General features: G+C 42.8%; 1 pseudogene; it reads left to right on the top strand.

Moving 5' to 3' along the window:
• The first annotated feature begins 4,922 nt into the window (after positions 1-4,922).
• Positions 4,923-6,790, top strand: LOC147227702 (general transcription factor II-I repeat domain-containing protein 2-like; annotated as a pseudogene).
• The last annotated feature ends 2,154 nt before the right edge of the window (positions 6,791-8,944 follow it).

Below are 8,944 nucleotides of genomic sequence, written 5' to 3'. Positions count from 1 at the left end.
CATCCTTCCTAATGATAGCAGAATATCAATACAATCAATACACCAAGTGAGGGGTTTTTGTGAAGAGGCATGTGTGTGTGGTCTTCAGCTGTGATAGGTTCGATTGTGAAATCTTGGACAAAGTGATAACACTCAAAGCTAAACTCCCCGGTGGCTTGCAAGCCCCTGCTCTTTCCTGTCCCTTTGTTGGTCTCACTATAAACACTTTGTGGATCTATGGATTTCTAAAATGTCCATCAAGTATAGAGTACTTTGCCATTGCCCAGATCCTGAGGGTTATAAGCATTATGCAAAGTTCCAGCACAATCTCTCAAACTGTCAATCTGCCAAGATGGAACACCTGCGTCCATCAAGACATTCTTGATAACTTTTTAATTCATCTTTACATTTTTTTAATACTTTTTAATTCAAAACTTTTTAATTCCTCTTCCTTAAGCCGAAGGAAATATTCAAATCTTTGTACTTTTTAAGACCTTAAAACACTTTATAGCCTTGACTTTGACACTTAACGGTTTTATTTGTATTTCTTATTCTCCCTCCTTCCTACTATTATTTATTATTGTGATGTTTTACTTGAACTCTGGCACAACAATTTCCTTCGAGATAAATAAAGTTGTTCTTATTCTTATTACTCTTATTCATTTTGGACGGGGCATAGCCACGAGTCATGTGGGAGACACCTGGAAGAGGTTAGAAAAAAAAAACAATACATATATAATATATATATATATATATATATATATATATATATATATATATATATATAGCAAGGGCATATCTTGAAAGAGGTTTTGATCAGATTAATTGTTGCACAATTTTTTTTTTAAGATTTTTCCATAAAAACATAAAAAAGAATGGATTTTTTTGGGGGGGGTAATTTGCCATCAAGCAGCATTCTTATTTAAAAATTGTCACCTAACAAAACTGAGAGAGCAGGGAATTTGTCATGAGCTTCACTTATATATTTTATATTTTGGGATGAAATGAATCTGCTGCACAGAAACGTCTTTTGCTACTTGACTTTCAGCAAAGCTACAGCTCCCAGAAGTAGATCCCGCTGTGTTGTTGGACAGACATCAAAGCAGAAAGCCCTCAAATAGTTATCCGTCACAGTGGGTAACCCAGTAGCACTTCATTTCCTCCATATGTGCACTGATAAGCTGGTAACCCGAACACACGTGCATGCATGCTAATGCATGCACTCAAAGACAAACATACTGTATACATACAACTATAGTGCAAACTCATCATTTGCCAACATGCGCTATTATATCTATTTTTTTTTATTGTCTTGCATTTTCTTAATTTAGCAATTTTTATTTCTTCATTTTTGATTTTTATTGTTTCCATCTTGTTTACCGACCAACCACATACAGATACATTGCACACCTGATGTAGCATCTGTCGACTGTTACTAAATATGGCATAGAAGATTTCGGTCCTAAAAGACCAGATATGGGACTATTTTCACACTTTTAGAGCCCAGAGGCGCTTTGCAGTTTTTCCCCAAGTGCCTCCGGTTCTTTTCACTATTACATGAAGAATAAATATTGAAGTTGCTTTAAAATAGATAGCTCTGTGATGATAGTTCCAGCTGTCAGTTGTGCTTTTGTCAATTCAAAGAAACTGAAAGCTAAGGACTCCCTTAATTCCTTCAGAAAATATTCATCAAATCAAAATACGCCATAACAAGTTCACAACACATAATGTGCCACCCGATCGAGATGTTTTGCCCTCAATTGGGTAGAATAGCGAGGGTATAGCCACAAAAAAACAAACAAAAAAAAAAAAAACAGTTTTTGATGGCAGTTCTTGCTATAACTTGCATGTCTTGATTGTGGTAGAGGACAGGTTCCCACGCTTCCCCCTCTGGGGTCCCGAGGCGTCACCAAACGACAACTGCACAATCTTCATCTATTAAACAACTCAAAAGTAGCAAAAAATAACAGGCAGAAAATGACATAAAGTGGGGCAAAAAAGTATTTAGTCAGCAAACCAATTGTGCAAGATCTACCACTTAAATAGATGAGAGAGGCCTGTAATTTTCATCATAGGTACACTTCAACTATGAGACAGAATGGGGGAAAAAAAAAAAACAGAAAATCACATTATCTGATTTTTTGAAGAATTTTACAAATTACGGTGGAAAATAAGTATTTGGTCAACAACAAAAGTACATCATAATACTTTGTTACATAGCCTTTGTTGGCATTGTTAGAGGTCAAACATTTTCTGTGAGTCTTTACAAGGTTTTAACACACTGTTGCTGGTATTTTGGCCCATTCCTCCATGTGGATCTTCTCTAGAGCAGTGATGTTTTGGGTTGGTTACTGGGTAACACAGACTTTCAACTGCCTCCAAAGATGAGCTTCTATGGGGTTGTTGGGTTCTATGAGATCTGGAGACTGGCTCGGCCACTCCAGGATCTTGAAATGCTTCTTTTCTTCTTGACACGCCTATTGTCATACATGTTCTTATGTGGGTCAACACCCAGAGTCTTTTACCACTCCTTTGTTGCCTGGGCAGTGTGTTTGGGATCACGGTCATGCTGAAAGACTCAGCCACGTTTCATCTTCAATGCCCTTGCTGATGGAAGAAGGATTTCACTCAAAATCTCACGATACTTGGCCCCATTCATTCTTTCCTTTACACGGATCAGTCGTCCTTGTCCCTTTGCAGTAAAACAGCCTCAAAGCATGATTCCACCCCCATGCTTCACAGTAGGTATGATGTTATTTGGATGCGGCTCAGCATTCTTTCTCCTCAAAACACGACAAGTTGAGTTTATATCAAAAAGTACTATTTTGGTTTCATCTGACCATAGGACATTCTCCCAATCCTCTTCATCCAAACGCTCTCTAGCAAACTTCAGAAGGGCCCGGACGTGCACTGGCTTAAGCAGGGGGACACGTCTGCCACTGCAGGATTTGAGTCCCTGGTGGTTTAGTGTGTTACTGATGGTAGCCTTTGTTATTTTGATCCCAGCTCTCTGCGGATGATTAAATTGGTCCTGCCGTGTGGTTCTGGGATTTTTGCTCTGTTCTTGTGATCATTTTGACCACACAAGGTGAGCTCTTGAGTGGAGCCCCAAACTGAGGGGAGATTATCAGTGGTATTGTATGTCTTCAGTTGTCTAATAATTGCTCCAACAGTTGATTTCCTCACACCAAGCTGCTGACCTATTGCACATTCTGTCTACAATGCAGGTCTACAATTTTGTTTCTGGTGTCCTTTTACAGCTCTTTGGCCACAGTGGAGTTTTGAGTGTCTTTTATACTGATCACCAGTTCAACCAGGTCCCATTCATACAGGTGACATATGGAGGACAGAGGAGCCTCTTAAATAAGAAGTTTAAAGGTCTGTGAAAGCCAGAAATCTTTCTTGTTTGTAGGTGACCAAATACATATTTTACTGAGGAATTTACCAATAAATTATTCAAAAATCCTACAATATGACTACCCGGATTCTTTCCCCCAATTCTGTCTCTCCTAGTTGAAGTGTACCTACGATGAAAATTACAGGCCTTGCTCATCTTTTTAAGTGGGAAAACGTGCACAAATGGTGGCTGACTACTTTTTTGCCCGACTGTATACTGCATTGCCCCCTCAAGATAGATGTTGTCTATGATGAAATATTATATTACATTACATTACAGTCATTTAGCAGACGCTTTTATCCAAAGTGACTAACAAAAATTGCAATTCAATTACCGGAAATCCAAAGTACCGGCAGTCGTTATTCAGAAGTCACCACTCTGCCAAATAACCATCTCAAAACCATGTACATGCACACATTCATTTCTTCAGATTTTTATTTTTTTTTGGTGGGGGGGGGCTAAGTGCAAATAGTGGGGTAGTGCTTGGTGAAGAGGTATGTTTTTAGAGGTGAAGAGGTACGTTTTCAGATATGGTGCACATTAGGGATAACCACTGACCATCAATACTCACAGTGCAACATTATATTCTATCATCAACTTTGTGATCAACCTTATCCTTCACACATGCCACTTTGCAGATTGGAACCGTTTTAGTAAATGTCTCCATATGGGTGAATACTCAAAAAGGACAGTTTTACAAGCTGGAACTCTTTTCATACATGTTCTCATCTGGGTCAATACCCAGATTCTTTTACCAGTCTCTGTTGTGTGTGACAGTGTCCATTTACTCACGCACGGTCCATTGTTTCACATAATTTTCAAAGCGTCTCCACCAGACCTGACCAGCTACCTGGCCAGCTAAATAAGCTAATTAAGCAAAATAAGAGAGTGAAAGAGTTGGAGATAGCCAAGATGGTGATGTCTCCTCTCAAAGAGAAAAGGCAGGGCCCTGATGATGCCAGATCCTCACCATTTCTATCAGCCCATAGCAAGGCAAGTAACCCTGTGCTTTACCCTCCGGAAACCTCAGCTCCGCCTCCAATGACTGCGCCTCCCGTGGCTCTGCCTCCAGTGAGTGTTGCCCCCCTTTCAGCAATTGCAGCTCATCCTCCAGCGACGGCTGCAGCTCCTCCTGCACTCCACGCAGCTCCATCTTCAGAGCTCCAAGCTCTACCTCCTGGGCAGTATTCATCTCTCCCTCCACCGCTACATTGCGCTTTTCCTCCCATCTACATCTTTGTCTTTTACTTTTGCAACTGCAAAATACAACCTGGCCTCTACTCCATATTCGGCTAATCTAGCCTTCGATAGCTGCCATGTTTCCATTCATCGCCACCTCTTACGGCATCCCCAAACGTGTGATTTGAGAGTGGAAAAGTAAGTGAATTTGCCTCATTAAATATGGCGCGCGACAACGTGCTGAACAGCCATCTGCACCTGAATGAGCAGTGCAAATAGTAAGTGCTCCTTGAACACCTGAAGCTACCAAGTGCGCTCCAACTAGCCAAAAGTTTACGTGCACGACCCAGGGCCATAGACAACCGCCATGCAGGCTGTACAGGACAAGTACGGTCAACCTCGTCAGCATGTCCAAACTGAACTGGATGCTGTCCTTAACACTCCAGCCCTCAACTTTGGGGATTCTGAAGCCTTTGAAGCATTTGCCTGATCCATCCAATCGCTGGTAGGCATGTTTATACCCTGGAGGGACAGAACGGCTCCGAACTACGATGTAGATCTCACATCGACCGACTGCTGAGCAGGATGTCACCAAGCTATTGTGATGGGTTTGTGAAATACTGCCTTACCAAAGGTATCCTCCGGACAGGTACTGACCAAACTTACACCTGACCTGACCTGAGATCCTGGCTACAGAAATTCCAAACTACACAAATAGCAGGTCGAGCAGCCTCACTTTACGACTATGAAGGGCCCAAGCTACCGAGGAAGGACCAACGTTCCTTCAACAGATTGAAGGAGAAGTCAAAAGTATTCCTCCACACTGGCAGTGGGGACCAAGGTTCCGAAAGACGGTCTGCGACACCGAAGTCCTCCTCCAAAGCCGAGTCAGCACACAGTGTGCCCAGACAATAGGCGACTATTTTCAAACGTGGGCCTGAGCAGGAACACTGTTGCTGAATGTGTAGACCAGCTTTCCACCAATCTAGAGGAACAGCTTGTGGGAAAGGGAAAAAATTTCATCGCATATTCCCTTGCCGTGGATGAGAGCACCGACACACCTGACATTGCCCAGCTGTCAATTTTCATCGGCGGCGTGGACTCCAGCCTGAGCATACCAGAAGAGTTTTGGGCGTTACGTCCTATGCATGGCAAAACTACAGGACAATATCTGTATGAGGAGGTATCCAGATTTTACAATGAGATGGGGCTGCCTTGGGAAAAACTTGTGGGATTGACAATTGACGGAGCACCCGTGATGTGCGGGTACAGGAGTGGATCGGGGGCAAAGATGCGGGAGGAAAATGTCACACATGACCTGACAGTGCATCACCGCGCAAAAACTTGAAAATGGAACAGGTAATGATCACCATAACGTGAGCGATTAAATCCATCACCTCCAGTTCAAGGCATTTCTGGGCAAGTTAGATACAGAGTATGGTGACTTGCCCTAATCCAAAGAGTTGCGATGGCTAAGCCAGACAAAGATGCTGCAAAGATGTATCGAGTTGAGGAGATCTGTCGGTTCATGGAAAGCAAAGGGAAAGACACAACAGAGCTCCGAGATTAAACGTTTCTGTGTGAAATGGCGTTTCTGCGCGACATCACAAGCCATCTGAATCTGATGAACCTACAGCTGCAGGGACGGGGACGTGTCATCTCTGATATGTACAGTACGGTGAAGGCGATAGAAAACTCGAGCCACTTTTCCAGCCGCCAGACCATGAAAGAGAAGCTCTCTGCTGCTGTGTCCCCAAGTGCACAGTGTGCCGATTAAACCCAACATACTTGCCGTCGACGTCCAACGCCAAATTTGCTGATTTTGAAGCCCAAAAAAAGCAGGTTTGCACTGCTCGGCAATTCTTTTGCAGTTCACGTGGAAAGCAAACCACCAAACCTACAAATGGAGTTGATTGAGCTCCAGTGCAATGACACACTGAAGGAAAAATATGAAAGTGGGTGCTGCTGAGTTTGCACGTTTCATCCCTGACACAATGCCCCAGCTGCGCATCCAAGCTGCTTGGACGCTCTCTATGTTTGGCAGCACATACCCGTGTGAACAACTGTTCTCTTTGACGAAGGTAAACAAAACATCACACAGGAGCCGTCTTAGTGATAAGCACCTTCACTCAATCCTGAGGATTTCCTCAGCTCAGAGCCTGAACCCCGAACATTGATGAACTTGTACAAAAGATGAGACACCACCAAGTATTAGGCTTAGCCTCAGACAAGTGAGCATCACAGAGCATAAATGTATTTTTTTGTTTTTAATTCAGTGACATTGTTACATTTGTTTCTACAAGACATGTGATTTTTCTTTGAAGAAAGAATTGTTCTGTATGTGTATTTTATTTTATTGTATTTTATTCATTTATATTTATTTTTCAGTTAATGGACTCTGAGTTAATTGCAGATTGGAGCCACGAAAAAGAATACAACTGATTTAAATTATTTATTTTTATTTTCTCATTTTATGATCATAGAGTAGCACGATGTTGCATTTTCAGTTTATAATGTGCAATTTCACTGCAATTTCATTTATGCATTTAGGTCTTGGTTCAATAGGCTATGTTCAGTCAGTTCATTTTGTTTTAATGAACACAGAGCTAGTCAGGCCCTCGGCTTGTAACAAATTTGTTTTTTTGGCCCTATGTGTATTTAACTTTCACATCTCTGACCTAAGGAGCAGCTACTGACAGGTTCCGCTCTGTGCCGAGGCGTGGCCCAAGACAGCATTCTGCACTGGAAAAGAATTGTGGTAGTTTAAGGTTCTCTGCCACATTTGAGCGCCTTATGGAGAGGGTGTCGGCAGGTTTGCCTCCCTCTGAGTGTCTTGTGTTCCTGGATGATATTCTCGCCCATGGCAGTTCATTCGACGCAGCTATCGCTGCACTGCACCGGGTGTTGCAACGGATCCGGACGGCAGGCCTGAAGCTGCATCCCTATAAGTACAAGTTGCTGCGCCAGGAGGTGACCTTCTTGGGTCATCGAGCAGGGGGCCAGGGAATCCGCATCATACGCGAGTGGCCAGCGCTTGCAGACCAGAAGGTGCTTAAGAGTTTTTTAGGGCTGGCTTGCTATTACAAGAAGTTTGTGCAGGGGGTTTGATGCATTGCTGCTCCCCTGTGCAGGCTTCTGCAGAAAGACCAGTCTTTCCTCTGGTCCGATGACTGCGGCAGAGCTTTTCGAACACTTCAGCAGGTCCTGACAAGCGAACCAGTCCTTGCACCCCCTGATCCAAACTTACACTTTGTTCTGGACATGGGGAAGGGGTAGGGGCTGTCCTATATCTATGCTTTTCTCTGAAGGAGCGACGCATGGACTTCATTTATAAGTAAAGGTTAGAGATAATAACGTTTTTTTTTTATATGTGCTTTTTTTCTATGTTACATCTTGTATATGTAATGAATGCTGATATGATATTTTAAACAAAACATGCCAACTGCTGCCAATAAAACGGTGAATAAGCTACTCTGTATGGTTCTTATGTTTGTAAATCTGACCGTGATGACGTCAGTGCCTCACCAGCCATGAATGTCAACGCACGTCACTGCGGTGAGGCTACAGGGAGTGGAGATCAAGAAGTTGGAGGATTTCAGGTACTTAGGGTCAACAATCCAGAGCAACAGAAAAGAGGTGAAGAGACAGGTTCAAGCAGGTTGGAATGGGTGGAGAAAAGTGTCAGGGGTGCTATGTGATGGAAGACTATCGGCCAGAATGAAAGGAAAGGTGTACAAGACAGTGGTGAGACCTGCGATGCTGTATGGACAAGAAACTGTTACAATGACAAAAAGTCAGGAGGCAGAACTAGAGGTTGCAGAGATGAAGATGTTGAGGTTCTCTTTGGGAGCGACCAGGATGGATGGGATCAGGAATGAGTCTGTTAGAGGAAGAGCACATGTTAGATGTTTTGGAGAGAAGGTCAAAGAAGCCAGACTGAGATGGTTGGGTCATGAATGCGCAGGGATAGTAAATATATTGGTAGATGGATGCTGGAATTGGAGCTGCCAGGCAGGAGGTCTAGAGGACCAGTCTAGAGAAGATTTATGGACGTAGTGAGAGAGGATATGAAGTTAGTTGGTGTGAGAGAGGAGGATACAGAGAACAGGGTTAGATGGAGAAGGTTGATGCGCTGTTGCGATCCCTGAAGGGAAAAGCCAAAAGGAGAAGAAGGAGAAGATCCAAGGTATTGTCATCTTATCCATTTCAATTTAAAAAAAGAGGATACTTTTTAAGAAAATATTAATGTCCTCATTTAATTAATTTGTGTCTCTACTTCCGTGCGACTCTTCAGAAATGCCTTGGAACAAATTTCCCTCTGCAAGATCTTAAATGTGTCAGTGCGTTTATTGCTTGCACTTACTCAGTGGCTGTTTCACTTATATGACT

Source organism: Fistularia commersonii, chromosome 13 (genome assembly GCF_037954325.1).
Source record: "Fistularia commersonii isolate RoL2024-O1a breed Wild chromosome 13, RoL_Fcom_v1.0, whole genome shotgun sequence".
Classification (NCBI taxonomy): domain Eukaryota; kingdom Metazoa; phylum Chordata; class Actinopteri; order Syngnathiformes; family Fistulariidae; genus Fistularia; species Fistularia commersonii.
Note: the sequence above shows the minus strand (reverse complement) of the source record. Positions and strands in the feature narration are given on the sequence as shown.